The sequence below is a fragment of the Drosophila biarmipes genome, chromosome 3L (assembly GCF_025231255.1).
Source record: "Drosophila biarmipes strain raj3 chromosome 3L, RU_DBia_V1.1, whole genome shotgun sequence".
Classification (NCBI taxonomy): Eukaryota; Metazoa; Arthropoda; class Insecta; order Diptera; family Drosophilidae; genus Drosophila; species Drosophila biarmipes.
The window spans coordinates 20810155-20828165 of NC_066613.1; the positions used below are offsets into that span (position 1 = coordinate 20810155).

The 18011-nt window shown below is 40.8% G+C and overlaps 1 protein-coding gene across 1 annotated transcript in view; it reads right to left on the minus strand.

Annotated features, from left to right (window-relative positions):
- Nucleotides 1-18011, minus strand: part of LOC108035360 (frizzled) — a 94660-nt gene that overhangs the window by 62353 nt on the left and 14296 nt on the right. The window lies entirely within an intron of this gene.

An 18011-nucleotide genomic window follows, 5' to 3' on the forward strand; every position in this document is an offset into this window, starting at 1 on the left:
CCCGTTCACGAAAAATCTCATCGGGCTGACAACTCTGCACATCCAAAGTCCAAACTCCGGACTCGAACAATAACTGCAGTTTAATGAGATTTCCCTGTAGAGAAAGCCGAACTCCAGCCAAAACCCAACTCAACCTTGAACTCCAAGCAGCGGAGGCGAAATCCACCCCCGCAGAAGCAATTGCATTACGAAGAGCGGCAACAAGGCAAACGCACTTAAAGCCAGGAACAGTAAAACCTCTTTAAAAGATATTTATTATCATAATCACTAAACAAAAATTATAAGAAAGTATAGAGATATTTTAGTCTACGAATAACAGGGTGAGTTATATTTAAGTGATCTAAGAAACCCAAGAACAAGTATGGGATCTTATATGATAATATTTGTTTTGTCGACTCCGATAGGGTGGCCTTACTGTACCCAAGCCAATCCCCCAGTTCGGTATTCACTCTGTGGTTCTGTGAGCGGGACAAATGGAGTGGAGTTCGGAGTTCTGGCGCATTGTAAACCACAAGAGATTTGAATTTTAGATAGCATAACACGCACGCACAAAGCACACTCAAACAAAACCCCGAGGGCGTTTAAAAATAAAGGAAGGGCAGTGGAGTTGTACGAAAAATATTGTTGCATGGCTTCGCCGCAAAGAGTCTCTCAAAGTGAGCTCAAAATCAGCTTGGAGATAAAGGAAAGCTCTGGACTCTGCAGAAAGTCTCTTTGTACCCCTTTCTTGCATCGAAATCAAAAAAAGATACACTTACAAAAGGGTTTTTAGTAGTATTTTCAGATAGCGTACCAAAAAGATACATAAAACATAAAGAGAAAAGTGCGTTATCATCAGTTTGAAATATGTAGAAAATAAAAAATTATTTTATCCTTTTTATTCTGATATAACTTCAGATTTTTTTGCAGTATTTAGAACTTTGTCTATACTTAAAAATTTTGAAAATTCTAAATGCTTTGAGTAACTTGTGTCTTATATTTAATTAGTATATACATTATGTATATTTCAAATATTTTTTCCAGTGCCCAACCCTTTGGACCATAGAAACCCAGAGGGATCCGGGGACCAAAGCCTCACTGCAGTTGCCTGTTTCTCTGTCAAAGAGCAAACTCCCCCCGAAAGTGTCGACTGCCCTGTCGCTGCGACTTGTCTCTGTCTGTGCTTTATTTCAAATTCCCATTAAAATTTTAAAATCCTCCCCCGAACACAGCAGCCCCTGCCCTTTCGACGTTTTTGGCAATCATCGTTAGGTTAGCGGCGCAAATTGCGTTTTTCTGGTGATTCTGGGGAGAGTTTTTCGGTGGGGAATCGATGCTGGCGATGAGCAAGTGCAGACGGGAGGAGATGGAACGCCCAGAACTGTTGACTGGGGCAATATTTACGCATATTTGGGGCGCACAAGGAAACGGATCCACAACAATAACATAAAGCAGCCGTTCCGAGGGCTCTTGAGGCAATGGCGAATCTCCTCTAAATTGCCTGCAGTTTGGTTGCCCGGCCACATTTATCTGAAATTATTCCTTAAGTCCCTAAGCCAGCTTTAAGCCGGGCCAGCGCTGAAAATTTAAATTTTAATGAACTAATTTTGAGGGACTCGAATTGGCCGGCATCAGAAAATGAGGCCTATTTTGGGGGCTGCATAAGGCTGAGATGGCAAATGGAGTTAGATTAAATATTTTTGGTGGTATTTTTGAAAAAGTATTTTTAGTGTTACATAAAATTCAAAAGTTTTTAATATTAAAACTTTAAACAACTTTATTCTTCCTTATGGAGCCTCTTTTCTGACCAGAAAAACATAATTAAATTGTTTCTCTAATCTTGCAATCTTCTCCATATCACCATAACATTTATCAGGCTCGTTCCACTTATCATTTTATGTCTTGGCTCGATCGGCCATCGCTTCCTGTGGCACTGGTCCAAAGATCTATCCGGCGATCCATCCATCTATCTTTATTACAGAACCAAAATCAAACAGACTGTCTCTTCTAGGGGTAATTGTAGCCCCCACCTCCCCACTGGTACCTTCAAGAACCAAATGACCCCCGAGCAGTCGGCAGCAAGAACAACCACTGGTTGCAACACTGACCACAACAAAAGGAGTCGAGAGACTTGCATTGTTAGTCCCTTTTATACATACATATTTTTTATTTTTTCGGTCTGCAGCCCAGACCGGGGTCCCATTGTCTTGCGATTTTTATGAGGCATGTATAAATAATTGCGCCCAAAGGCCGCCGACATAAGTTTTCATGCCGGCCGCGTGAGCATCCGACCATCAGCAGCAGCTAAAAGCTGGGAAAACAGTAAAAGCAAGAACCGGACGGCGACTAAACTGCCCTGCAAGAGTCACTATAGTGGCTACAGTCCACCTTATCCGCCTACCTCCTCCTTGAATTCCACATCTCGCCTTGCACAGAGAAAATAAAATCTATTTGATAAAGATATGAATACCTAGGACTGGAAATTCAGTTCTTATAAATACTTAATAAATAGAAAACATTTCTAGCTTTTAATTCGAAATAAAAATATATTTCTTAAAATATAAAAGGTTTTTTTAAGAAAGGAAATGTAAATTATAAAATAATAATAATAATAAATTATTACTTTTAATTATTATTATTATTATTATTTTTATATAATTAATTTTTGGATTCTGTTTAGTTCTCTTCTATTATAATATTTAAGACAACTTTTTCTAGAAGTTAAGCATATTTTTTCATTGTGTAGTCGCAAAGTGGCAACTACAAGACCGAAACAATATAGAAAATTTCGTTTTAGTTGTATTTTTTTCGCCAGAAGGCACAAATAAACCACTGCAAAAAAGAGGTGGGCATGGAATAAAGAATGGACAAGGGTTTCGGTGTGGAGAAGAACCAGAGCCATAAAGCAAGTTTTGCCAACATTTAAGGAGTTTTTAATTTATTATAGATAAATTTTATGCCGTCGCGAGTTATGAGAGGCCGAAGGGTCGGAGGGGGAGGAGTTTAGACAGAGCTAAGGGAATCCTTCCAGCTGGCCCTCGCTTCGTGCTTTAGTTGGGGGCGTGTTGATGATGATGGTGGAAGCTGCAAATTATTACTACTCCGAGAGATGAGACAACAGAAACCCAGACTTGTGCAACATACAGTGGGTTAAAATGTGCTGGTTAAGTTTTGAATTATATTTATTAAAAATATATTAATACGGAGAACTAGAAAGTAAAGCTATGGAAAGAAAAATATTTTCCAAAAGAAAGATTACATTATTGATGAACCGTATTACCTACATAATGGCATAATTAGGAATAAATATAATCAATAACAATACGTTTCAATTTGTTATTTATTCTTAGGATTGCATTCTACCCTGTAGAAACTTCTAATTACTTTGTAGTTTTCACCCTCATATCACATCCCTCCCCCTGTGTCCAGCCCATTCCTTCCTTTGAAACTCTTCCCAACTCCACTGTGCGCCTAGAGCTGCAAAACTTTTTCGAACGTACTTCAGATCAGGGTTTGAACCCAGACATCCTCCTCGCCCGGCGTCAGTCCCCTTCTACGACTTTTCAGACAACCCTCGGACAGCGTTAATGATGATTCTGGCCATATAGACGGAGTGTGTTTGCCTGGGTTCCCTTTTTTGGGGGTGTTGCTGACGTTGTTAAAGTCAAAATAGACAGAGCAACAGACAGCCGGAAAGAGAGCAAACAGGCAACAAAACGAGACGGAGAGTTCGAGTATCCTGGGGGTTGATTCAGGCCGGGTTCGAACAGGAAGGTATAGGCAGGACCCTGGTGTCCCCGAGGACCGGCTGTCAACTCTTCGTCCTTCGCCTTGCTGTTTTTCTTAGTGCAGCCCCAAACAAGCTGGGAAAAACCCAAAACACCGACAGACAAGAACAACAATTTGAATTCAATAAGCCAGCGGCAGCAAAAAGAAGAAGCCAAGCAAATTTCCACACAGGTCAAGAGTTCAAATGGTCGGAAATACCCAGAATTATAATAAAGTAGAGTCAAAGAGTCAGACACGAAATTCCCCGAACAAAATGTAAAAGAGAGTCACACATTTTCCTTTGCTGACCGCAGAACACAAAGGAAGCCGACTGAAAAAAATGCCTGCTCATAATTTATTAATATTATTGGTTGGGGGTCAGCCAACTTGCCCCCCCGATAAAAATACCCCAAAAAAACCCCCTCACAAATTACACATGTCGACACTTTATTAAAAGCCGGGCGAAGGGTGAAAAAAGGGGTTTAAGGACATTGATTCGATATTGGAGGATTTTCAGCTACTCTTTGTTATTTTTTTCCATTTAGGGTTTTGCGGTCTGCCAAAAAAATGAAACCGATCCGGAGGCTATAAAATGTCGACCCGTCCATATGTTGGCTGCGTTATGGAAAGAGCAAGATCCTGGGTTTTTAGGAACCGGAGGCCCAACAACTTTTGGCGCGATTTCGCCTTTTTTTCTCAGTTGTTGTTGGGTTAACGCCCCCTTTTTGCTGTTGCTGGAGGAGCTGCGTTTAACCCTTTCAGGGCCAAAATAAGGGCACAAAGAGACAAACAGAAATTGCTGTTAAGGTCTACACTTGACTACATGCAAATTATGCCCAAAGCGAGGGCACAAAAGAGAAACCCAAGTTAAAGGAGGTGTGGACCGGACGGGCTGAAGGACGCACGAGGTGGGTTAAATGGCATCGGCATCTCCCTTAACCCTCTGGCAGACTGCGTCCTCCCCTTGATTACAGCCCGTGTAATTTTAATGGATATTTATAATGAGCATCTGTTTTAAATTTTCACGTATTTTCTCCTCTTCCTCTTTTCCCGCCTGAAAAGGTGACACAGCACAAGGTCCAAGGCCTGGGGATATGTGAATTGTTGTCGGGTCATTTTTAGGAGCCGGAGTTGGGTTAAGGTACGTGCGGTACAAAAAAACAACATCACATGCAAGGTGTTAAGCTGGGGGAATTTTTTAGGTTGCGTCGCTGATATGAATATAATATTTATAAAGGACCACAGGTGGTAGCCCCCTTCCTAGGACCCTCTTCCTCTTTTAGAACCCACGTAATTAGCTTTTCAAAAAAGGGTTCTGCATATGAATTAATCTGAGTGGCTGCCCACCATACTTTTTACATTAATTACTTGAAATATTCATAATTTCATTATTATGTATTAAGGGTTGTCATTGCTCGAAAAAGTAATGCTGCGAATTGTGGTTTATGACTGTTATTTGTGGTCATGAATTTCTAGATCGGGGAATGTCTATAAAATGTATATTTCCTGATGGAAGCATATGTTTTGTATATATTTTTTTACTCTTTATAAGAATTTTTGGATCTTGATTGTTATGGTTTAAAACCTTATCATATCTTCGATCGTACTTAATTGCATTCAAAACATACATCCATCATTGGCCTGTATTATGGGTATTTATAGCCGAACTTTTTGACAAACATTCCATCTATCATATTAATCCCACCTCGCTGCAGGCTACGACATACTTTAGCCCCCGTTATCATCTGCGATAAACAATTCCACTCAAGTTTCTTTCCCCCTCGAGCATACAAATCCCGGTTAATGTCAACTAAATGCTTACAACTTAAAACCAACTTAAACCCGAGTTAAAGCTTTTCCCACACAAAACTTTTGCGCATACACACAGATATGCGACACCCCCGATTTGAGTATATAGTATGGCAAATATTTATCGGCCATGCACATCACGTAGTGCCGAGTGGAGTGAAGAGTGTGGGAAAAGCGGATTGCTGGCGGGAAGTGGAGAGGGATGACAACGTGACACTGACACTCATTGACCAGCTGACGGCCTCAGATACACGTTAAACATGCTAACCGATATATAGTATGGTGGTGTGTGGGCGGCAGGGGGCGGCAGGGGGCGACAGGGGCGTGGCCGATCTCCAGCCACATCATTCAGCATCATGGGGCATTAAGTCAAATGCAAATTGAAGCATTTGTTGGGGAAACAGTTGCAAACATGCTGCCGGGAATGTTTGAGCTCCTCGGAAAATGCGGAAAAGTTTGCAGTCGAGTATGTGTTCTCGAGAATCTAGTTGGTTAAAACAGAAGAAATCACGATTTTCTTCTTATTTTTGTTCTTACAAATAAACAAGTATTACCAATATTAAATAGTTTAAAATAAAATATTTTTTTTTAAATATTAGAAAATATGTTTAATTTATTCTACTATTTAAAATAGTTGAAATAGTTGATTTTCTTAGACCATAATAAGTTATGTTTATAAGTTTTTTATTTGAAACCTAACCCCAACTAAATATTCCTAAGTGCTAAAAAACCTTTCCAATAATTTCCAAAAAATCTACGCCAACTGTTGCTGCTAAAATTGAAGTGGGACGAGCAGGTGCACCGAGAAGGAGATAGACTCAAGTGGAAAGCAAAAGAGAGAGACAGGAAGAACATTCCCACTTTCTACCCAAAAACCTGTACCTGGCCGCGTATCCCCGTCTCTTTCGCTTCTCCTCTCGCTATCTCTTTCTTGACATTGACATGCAGACAGCAGAAAACGCAGCAAAATTTTCGGTTTGACATTTTGGCAGGCGTTTCAGTCGCTTCTTTCTAATTGCACGAGGGGAAAAGTCAGGCGGTAAAACATCGAGGAGAAAGAGTGGAGAGTGAGGCACATCTTTGCATGCTGTCTTGCCACGCTTCAGTTCGCTTTTCCCCCCATTTTGCACAGCCGTTTTCCTTTCTCGACTTCTGCATAATTTGACATATTAATTTCTAGTTGGCTGTCAAGCCTCTGAATGACAACAACTAATGAGCAGAGCGGGCAGAAAGAAAACCCATTGACTTTTCCCAACTCCCACTTCTCGTAGCATTACTAAAGACCTCTTCTTAAATATTTCCCCCCCTGTTGAGCTGACTTTTTGTTCTCTAACCAATTGCACCGTCCCAGTTGGTGGCATTTTCCTGGGTTTCAATTTACACAAAGAGAAAGTTTTGAAAAGTGATAAAAATCAAATAATAATAAAACATTTACAATGCTATTTGTTGGATAAAGTTAATTGTTTTTTTCGTAAAATATAATAGATTTCAATAGAAATTGTAAAAGTATAGTTTCTTTTGCATATTTTTTTTAGCTTTCCCCCTTGTTTTGAGTGTACCTATTATACTATATTTAAGCGACTTCATCGGGTATTCTGTTTTGTCTTCGTTTTTCTGGCTTTGAGCCTCGACGGTCGGAGCATAATTTAATAAATTTATGAAATTTAATAGAGAGGAACGTGTTTGCTGGCCACAAATTTGTGGTCGCTCTGCTCTTGAAATTTATATGCCTCCGATATCCCTGGGCGATTGGGAGGGGTGGCAGTATATATAGAGGGGGACCCTGTGTTAAAGTGGGCGTGACTGGTGCTCATTGTGGGGAGAAATGGGGTGACTATCATGATGTTACTTACGACAAGACCTGCAAATATTACAGACAATTTGTCCATAAAATTGTGAAACATTTATCACAGTTTTCAGAATATTTATTCAAACGTTTCGGCATTCATCTAATATCCCACGAAATATATCAAGTGATGTTGGGCTCTTGAGGTGAAAACTACTAATGAAAACCCTAATTTTTGCATTAAATCAATTTCTAGTTCAATATTTAAATTTTTGTTGAAGTACAAAATTCCCAAACTTCTTTGAGTTATAAAAACCGCTTTATTCCCAAACTTATGACCACATTTCCGTGTGCTGCACCTTGCTGTAAAACCTTTGGTCATATTTTCCCTACGTTTTAAAGCACTCCTCCTCCATATAGATTTCCATCTGTGACAAATCCCCAGCTTAACTGCGATCATTAACCATATATCAGAGATGACTGTAAATAGTCCTCCGCACAGCGCAGAAAGTCGCAGCCATAAAGTGAGATGCCCAATGAGCTTTGTCAGATTCAAACTACCAAAACGGTAATTTGGCTTCATGGAGTGTCGCCTATAAGCCCATAACAGCCAACGGTCCATTTGAAGTTCCATCCCCACCGCCCCACACACCACGCACCACACCTAACCTCCGCCACTAGCCCCCTGCTCCTATCTTTGGTTACACGCAATAAGAACAAAATCATGGTTAGTACGAATACACAAAGAAAAATACTTGTGTTGTCCGTATCTATACGGACAGATGGTAAAAAAAAACAACATAAGAACACATCTATCAGATTCATCATTATTTCAAAATTGTTTGTTCTTGATTTTAAAAGACCAAAATCCCAGTCTCACTGAATTTAAAAAAAAAAAATGTAAATATTTTTAAATTAACCAACAATTGATTTTAATTGATATTTGATTTCTTGCAGTGCAGGAGAAATCAACATAGAACACACAAAATATTACAACAATTTGCATAAAGCCTGTTACTGTTACGATTTCGAGACGACGGCGATTCCAACAGCGATGGGATGGCGATGGCGTTTGCGGCATGCAACATCCGAGATACAGATACGCCACAAGCCACGCGGCTAACGGCGAAAAGTGTGCGCTGGACGCTCCTGAAGTACATGCACGTACATCAAAGATGGAATGGAGATGGGGATGGGGATGGTGTTGTATGTATACCGCACTGGGGATACCACGAGATGGCATGGGATCGGGTCGAGATGCCAGGCTACACGTACAGTTAGACGAAGGCGTTCGCAGAGCCGGTTTCCCTCGCTCCTGGACACCGGACTATACCATTATAATTGCAAGAACAACAAGTTATGGCAGGTGCCAGGGATCCATGCAAGCCGAACCAGCGAAAAGTGAACAAAGAGCGACTCGGCCTGTCAGCCGGGGATTTAATGCTGGAAATTATATATCATTTTAATAATAACGCATCAAATTACATCAACGAAATGCTCGTGCCGAGACAAAGCGTCTAGGAAATGAAAGATCAAACTGTGATTGGAGTCTCTTCAGGTGGGCAGGTAGAATCATTGCCTCATGTGCGATTTCAGCGAAAAGGGAGAGAACAGTAATGGAATAGTTGTCATTGCTCAAAGCGAGCCAAAGTGAGGTATTTTCTCGGCCATATATTTAGTGGTTCTATTACTTCCTTAATTATTTGGAAGATGTATGGGAGGCTTTATTGCCAGATGCGAGTCCAAATGGGGTGCCAGGGGCGGGAAATCATAGGATTGAATTGCTAGTTTGAGTTTTGATTTCTTAGATCCGAAGCCGATTCAAAGTATACTGAAAGAACGGTTTTAATAATTAATTTATTTTATTATTAATATTGAACATCCAGGTTAGACTATATACAAATCTTTGCCTAGATCCTAATTACATTTCTTATATATATTATTTAAATCTGTTTTCTTTTCTAGCTAAAATAAATTGACAGCGTCACCTTTTTCTTCCAAGTTCCCCCTTTTTCCTTGTTATTCATAATTTTAACCCCTCGGCTGCATGGAAAACTCCCTTGTAAAGCATTCTTCCCCTTGCCAATTTCATTTAGACTTATTCAATTTCAATACGTTTATCTGGAGCTTCGTGTTCTGTGATTGGTAAAAACAATCAATCAACATGGCTCGGTGGCTCCCTGCAGCCACCGTTTTTAAGGCTAGATAACTTTCAGTTATCATATCACGTACAAATTGAGAATACTGGATGCAGCGCTCCCTCCGCGCACTGCAAACTGTCAGATACAAAACCTTGGCACTCGAAACGCGAATGCCAGGCACTTGTGCACATCTCATCGACTGACATCGATCCCATCGATGCTAGCTGCATAATCTCTGCTCTCCAGCTGAAAATCCCCATACCATCCGCACCATTCGTACCATCCTCATTCCAGACCCGATAAACCGAAACCACTTGACGTTGGCTGCTCTAAGCCGAGTGCGCATTAACTAAAAGCCGCCACTATCGACAGAGGAGGAGCGAAATAAAAAACATTTACTGAAAACTATTTGCAACAATTTTTCACAGTCAGCTGCCATAATTTTTCACACAAACCCCCAGCCAGATGAACAGGGTCCGGTGCCTTTTTTGCTTTTATTTTAACACTTTAAACGATGACGCTTAGACGGAGTAGGAAGGGGATCGAGGATTGAGGATACCGATGGGTTATTGTGGATTCATGGATGCAGCGGCGTATTTCCATTTCTCGGTACGCTGGCCAACGCTTTGTAATCAACCATGGAGTGGGGGCTTTGACTTTCACACTACAAAAATATTTTCAAATGTTCGACTCCTTTTAAAACAAGAAGAACTAAATTTAAATATAAATTGTGAACAGATGTAACAAATAATTTGCATGAATTTTTTTTAGATATATTTATATATATTTTAATTGAAAAGAATTGTTTCCTGTTTAATAAATTCTACAAAATTCATATAAACGTTCAAATTTATTATTCAAATTGCTGAATTATTAAAAAATATTAGAAATATTCGCATATATCAACCAATTTGTATAGCAAAAAGTCGGTGTTTATAACTCTTTTTGTTGTTGATATCATAAATAGTATAAATGTAGGTTCAGGAGTTTTTAGTGTACGCCTTTGAATTTTACTGCAGATGCCTCGCTCGGATACAGACACAGATATACACCACAATTTATCTCACAGTTTGCAGTCTAAACAAAACCGACTGGCCCGTGGGGAAGTTTTTAGCTGCTCAGCGGCAGGCTCATCGGAATCATCGGACTCATCTCTCCTGCCGGACCATTTGCCATGTCCGCATCCGCATTGTCCAGTTCAGTTCCCCGGCCCTTTTCCCCGTTCCCCATCCCCCTGGCTCTCTAACCCAGCGACAGCGATAAATGTTTCAGCACTGCGAACACAAACTACGAAACTCCGGGAAATATACAAATGATTTCGTATTTATTTCAACCGTGTTCGCAACGATGACAGCCCAGCAGAAATGCCTGGATCAAGAGGGTCTACCAACTTTCCCCGTTCGCCCTGCTCGCTTTTGCCAATTTCTGGTGAGGTTAGTCTAATTATCTATGCGGGTTTGCTCGGCTCTGCCATGGGAACATGGTTCTTCATGGCGGAAAAGGCCGTAATTGATGGGCTTAAGGGCAAACCATTGACGTACGATATGTTCTACGCTCTCTTGTCAAATTCCCGAAACTGAATTAGCTTAGACTATGCCTTTGGTTCGGTTTCCGGATAAGCTAATCACTATTTGACTACTCAGAGGCACTAGTACATAACAATTTGTCAATTTCCTGTTACCAAAATATAAATAAATAAAAAGAAATCATTTAGAGTCGGTGTATTATGGGAAAATAATGCTTTTCGCAGCTCCAATTTCATTTAAAATCCGATTGATACATTTTTCCCCTCCCTATCACCTTCCCCTCCAACTTTTCCAACACTCACGCTTTAATAGCAAATTTTCCATTTAATTGCCAACTCTCTGAGTACCTGGAACAGTTTAAGCCGATTCAATTTAGTGAATGCAATCCGTAGTTAATGCGAAATGCTTTGATTAATTTTCGGGCTCGATATAATCGCATTGGTAATACGACTACCATGGAAGAGTTGTTTGTACAAAAGTTCTCCATTTTTTTCGCGCGATACCGCCGGACAATGACTGCGGCTCCCATGGCGAGGGCTCCAAACTAAGATAAAGCCGCCGACTTTTTATGCAGCATTTATTTTCATTTATTACAGGAGTGTTTTTTGCACTGAGAGCTGGGGGGGAGAAGTAAAAAAGACAAAATAAAGTAAAACATGATACACAATCGCTCATTGATTTCGCGCATTCCTTGGTGACCCAGACCAGTGCGAAATTTCTTTTGTGCCCGCTGATAAATGATTTCAATATTTATTTATATATACGCAGAAAGGGAACAAAATCGCGTCAAAAGCCTGTCAGTCTCATTAATTTCCGCCCGAGCAGCAGCAACAACAGACTCGCGAATGAAAAAGAAAAAATAAAATAAAAAAAATCGAGATTGCTGACCAACATTCAAATGCTTTGTGTGGCTCCCTGGATATTCAATTGCTGGAAAATGCTTTGCGTCCGTGGAAAACTATCTGCTAATGAAGGCCCAACCTGCCGCTCGGACAGGAAGCGCCTTTCAGCCCTGCTCCTGATCCAGGAAGTGCTGCTGTCCGGACGGGGTGTGGGGTCCGGAGTGGGTTCCTGGGGAAGTGATTCAGCATTTGGCATTGAATCCATTGTGAATGCCGCTCGCGGACCACATTTATCAGTCATCGCTGGCGGGGCTTAAAGGTTTTGCTTTTCAATAAGATAGAGTACTGATGGACGACGAATAAATTGGACTGAAAATAATGTCGAACTTGAGAGGAGGGCCTTAGCTTGGTCAGGCGAGAGTTTGAATAAATCTTAATCTGGTTTGGAGTTTGATAAATTGTGTCATTACTCGTTTGAATAAATCAAATTTAAACCATGCTGGGTATAAAAAAAATTAAGAATGACTATTATAAAAATAAAGGCTTACAAAAGGATTTATTAACTTAAAATAATATATATTTATATAAATTAAACACTATTTTTAGTTCCGTTTTTATAAAAAGTTCCAAGTAAGGCCTTTTTTCAGTGCAGAAAAGTGTCTTGGAACCCCAGACCAATTTGTTTTTCACTTTTCCACTCGAGACATTAGTTCTCCTCGGTTCCCCGTTCCAAGCTATCTTCCCTAGTCCCCTCAAATTGCCTCAAATTAAAGGCAGCTTACCCTCGACGCGACCCATGACCGAAAACTTTAAGCCATTTGTCAACACATGGGATCGTGGGCGTTGTGGGGGCGTGGCGGATGGAGCATGCAAAAATGCGTTGCCCAACGCACCTATAAATGAAAGAGTGAACGGAGAAAGCCGAGGAAATGGTGGGTGGGTGGGTTTTTGGTTGTGCAAAAGGAGCAGGAGAAGAATGGGCGAACGGATGGCTGCTCCAAAAATGGCACCAAAAACACCGATACCGAGACCCAAAAACACAAACGCCGCCCCCCCTTGGAAGCACTAACTCAACCCGAAATCCCATTCATTCCCCGTAGACCGACGACCACAGGAAAATTTATAGGCAATAGCTAAAAACAACATCGCTTCACTTGAGCGTGAACAGTGCCAGCCAAAAGTACGACACACACAAAATGGCAGGGAGAAAAACTTCAATTCGGTTCTTTTTCGATGAGGTTCGGGCTCTCCACATCTCTGAATATAAAAGTCAATGGTTCGCATAACAAAGCACAGGAAAATAAAATAGCGAGACACCGAATTTTGTTTGTTTTGCGGATATTTCGTTCCATGAAAACTAAATTAAGCCATCGCAGCGAAACCAAAAGAAAAAAAACAATACCAGAAAAATTAGAAGAGACTGAAATGTTTTTTGCGAATTCCACCAAAAAATCCACGGAACTAGAACCGCGCAGCACCTGCCACAATGCCTAGCTTAAAAAATAGAAAAAATAGGGGTGCGCAAGTTCTGACAAAGAATCAACAAAATGTTTGTTTCAAACTTGTTCAACCGAAGACAATCCCAAACAGATGAAAAAACCTTTGCCGTCTGGCAGTATGCACATTTGGAGAAAGCCAAAGTTTTGATAACTCGAAGTGAATTTCGGTTTTTGGTAATTGCTGACGAAAATAAAAATAACGATGGTGCGTCTGGCTCATTGCAGATAATGGAGACCAAAACTTTTGCGGCAGGGTCCACTCTGAAAAACACCTGACAGGGGTTAAGTTTAAGGACTTACAGGTAAGACTCTATAAAACTTTTTATTAGGATTCCAACTAACAGAGTGCGACACTCGGCTCGGCGAATTATTTGCGTATTTATGGTTGACCCTTTTCGGGCTCCAATCTCCACTCGACTTAGGTCCCAAGCCCCTCTGGGGAAAACTTTTTAGCCAATTGGCTTTGGGCGAAAGTTTTTGACAGTTCTGATGCCGAGGACTCGGTGCTCTGAATTAGGGTTGAATGAGTGTGTCTCACATAGACTTGGAAATGATTTCGTTACTCACACTTGATGACTGCTAAAGTTCGGAGTTCTGGTTGGGTCGACTTACCTAAAATGAAAAGAGAAGAATAAAATTGTTAAGTAATTTTTATGTAAACATGTTTATTATCTTAAGGAGTAAAAAAAGAACCTTAAAGATTTAAAAATAATTACTTAGTCCTGCTCGTAAATAGATTCAACATGGCCGACGAAGACTAAAAAGGAACTATCTACCGCCATTGATCTCCCCTTGGAAAGCCTTAAAACTTTTTACGATTACGCAATCAAGTGAAGCTCTGGGCTCATGAAAATTCCGTACACCTTGAGCAAGGGATACAATCACTCAAAAAGATTCCTGATTTCGTTTTGATGGCTTTTAATCAGCTTAAAAATTAGTAGCCATAAAAAGTGCTCCCTCGTCCCTCTGGGAGAAGTGTTCCTACATCAGTGGCAGGATTATTATGCTTAATGATGTACAACATAAAAATCCTTTTTTACGATATGCAAAAGCATTTTGATAATTTGCTTTAAATAATAAACAAGAGGAGAGGAATTCTCCTCGCAGTCCGTGAGAGTCATCACAGGATGCAGGCAGCCATAAAAAGTTTGAGCGTGCCGTAAAAAACACTTAAAGGAGGTGAATCACAGGCGCAGGGGAAAGGAGCGAAAGCCCCTAATGGGTTGCTTAAGAACACGTTGCCACTTTGCCGGGGAGATGGGAAAAATCATTTTCATGTAAATTGACACGTTTCATTATGAAGATGGATCTGAGCAGTAGAAGTAGCAGTGGTGGGCATACATATCTGCCGGCGAACGAAGCAGGGCCCCACGTTGGGCGCCATATACCAAGAGGACTGAGATGATGAGCTGCAGCACCAAGAGCTGCGTGTGGCTGTCATTGCCAGGGTGAAGAGACACCGGCGGCAGAGAATCTGAGAAGTGCAGAACCACGTATCATCATGGCACACATTGTGGTCGAGCTTGCCGGTTGCGAAACATGATATGATATGCGGTAAATAAACTACCCGACACCAAGCTCACAGTGTTCTGGTTTTCTTTTTGTGGCGTATTGCGGTCTTCAGGCAGCAACAATTGGCCGGTAAATCCCCTTTGATTTCGAAACAGGAAGTAGCCCAGCACGACAAGTTTTAAGTTTCCATATAATTAAGGGCCTCGTCTTGTATTTATCTGTTTTAAAAAGGTGTTAAATGGGGTGTTAAGTGGGCTCAAACATAAGATTGCTTCCATAAAATTCTAATAAAAAATATTGCTTTGAACTAAAGATTTAACATTTGAAAGTAGGTTTAGAAGGAGGAGATTTATTATTTCTTCCCATAATTTAATGGGCAATAAACAGAAAAAAATGTATTAAATTAACTTATTGTGCCTCTACAAACCGTCACTTTCTTAAAACTTTTGAGTTATAAATCAATGTTTACTGTTTCACCTGGAAAACATTAAAACTAAAGCGAAAAAGAATGTACCCTGATTTTATATGGCAATTTTATGTTTTCGCTAACCAGGGGCATCCAGAATATAGGCACGATTTTTAGAGCTCTCAAAGTTACGATCTGTTAACCAAGCGACTTTCCTCAGCGGATCGCGAAACCTATCCTATCATTAGCATTTTAACCAGCTCATTCAGCCAGACCGCCCCACAATCCAGATGACCGGCAATTGTGGCGAAGCATTCTCGGAGCTTTCACTCAGGTCTTAACCCACTGCTGCCGCCAGGGGGCCTGGAGTGGACACTCCAATCGGGTCGACTGTAATTTTGTGCACATGCTTATATCTGCGAACTGAATCACTTATTCAGCATGGAGGGGCGACTGAGCGTGAGTTCGTTCCCCGGACATCTGTTTTTCTTATGCTCACCTATTTACAACCGCTTTAACCTAATTTCATTAGGGGGATGCTCGAGGGGCTGGGGCTTGTTTCCCCACGAACCACCAACTCAATTAAGCCGGAGATAAAAAATCAAATGGACCACCAGACCTCAGCACTCTCATTTGCAGCTGAATGTGAAATGTGAAATGGGAGCGGAGAATTGAAAGCTGCATGTGGACCTGGTGGTGGCCACTCATCGTCACCAAGCATGTCAAGTGTTTTTGGCCCCAGCCCCCCTCTTGAGTTCGTACGTATGCCCCCTCCCCCCCGTCCAGATAAAAATCCAATTTTCGTAATTAAAAAAAATAAAAGCCATGCAGTCCAGCTGCCTTGGGGGCACTTGCCGGGCCCTGGGTCCGAGTCTCATCTCATTAGAGCACTTCCCTTAGTGTCTGCAGCCTGCCTCATCGCGCCCCTCCCCCTGCCATTTAACGGTGGCATAAACACTTGAGACCTACGAAAATATATACCCTGGTATACAACTGTTAAAAAAAATAATATTTTGCCTAAAAAGCCAAAGAATAGAAGAAGAAACTCGCACCAATGCGGAGTACCTAAATATTCAAAAAATATACTAAATAAATAAAAAGAATACAACTTTTTAAAAATATTATTTTTAGTGTAACAATACCAAATCTGAAACTGAAAATTTAGTTTTCAAACCATCGAAGGGCAAAATAAAACTGAAAGAATGCAAAATAAATAAACAAAAAAATTCAAGAGCAAGAAAAAAACATGAAAGAGATAAAAAATAAAAAATGACCAAGAGGGAAGCACTGAATTGAACATTTATTCTATTCCCCGCTGGCTCTCATCGTGTGTATGAAGCACTTGAAACCAGCATATCATCGTTGGCTATAGACAAAGGTCGGGCCAAGTGAAAGAGACGGTGAATAGTGAGCTGAACGGGGCAAGAGAGAGACAAAGAGATGTGGGGGGAAAGAGATGGAAGGTCGGCCATCGGTGTCCAGGAATCGTTAAAACGCTTAGCACGTTTTTAATTATGCCAGCGAATGGAATACAGCGGGTTTGTAGAGGGGGGTTCCTGGGGGCGGATGTATAGGGGGCGTGTCTTGGGGGCAGGCGCCCTTTATTTTCGGGACTACGCTTCAGGGGGCAGACTGCGATTTCCACTTAATTCCAGTCTGGCATTGTCTGGCCATTCGTCAAATGCAAATTGCAGTTTTGTCGACAGGAAACTACAGAAATTGTATGTAGATTTGGACAGACAATGAGAAAATGGATCGGAAAAGGTGAAAGGTAGCAAAAAAAAAAGGCTTAAATTTGTGGCCTGTCATCTTTTTCCCCCTTGATTGATTTAAAAATAATTACATTACCAAAAATATATCTTGAAGGCACTATAAAAGCGTTTTGGTTTTTATTATCTTTGGATAAATTGCAGACTTCATTTTTATTTATTATCTTCATCTTCAGCTATAAAGCTTCCCAGAATCAATTGAAACCAACTAAAATATGTTTTGTTTTAAGCTATGCTCCAAAGTTATTTTTGTAAAATCCGTCGATATATTGCCCTGCTAAAACTCTTAAAAAGGCAACCCACCCCTCTTACACGCTTAGCCACTTTGAAACTCAGTCATTTTGCCAGCCATAAGCTCTGGAAACAAACAATAAAGAATAGACAAATATTTAGCAGTGAACAAGAGGGAAAAATGTGAAAAAATAATTTGGTAAACACAAAAACTGCTGCAGGATATGAAAACTAAAAATAAAATCCAGACTAACTCGTTGGCCTGGCCTGAATATCTCTCTGTAAATTGTCCTGGGGCGATAGACTGAACGGCAAAAAACTGTTGATAAAATAAAAACATTTTCGATAAATTGAAAAAGGGGAAAAAACGCAGGCTATTTTTCTGTTTTCGTATGGCAATTATTGAGTTGGCTTAGAATTTGCCGTTTTGGCGAGAAGTTCAACATGTTGCACAGTCTGTGATTTGCAGTTGCAAGTTGCCAGTTGCCTGTTGCTTTCTTGGCTGCCGCCCCAAACTGCCCGCTGGCAATTTTCACAGTTTGTCAAGAGGCTGTGGAAAATGGCCGGGCCAAGGAGAAAAAGTGCAGCTAAATTCGCCTCTTTGCCTCCCCAGACATTAGTCAAATGTCCAACTGCAGCAACTGTGGGTGCATCTCTCACCTCCTTTCGGCCGCTTTCCCGTTCGACTTGTTTGGCTGTTGTTTTTCCACTGTCTGGGCTTAGAAACTCTGGTCTATTGACAG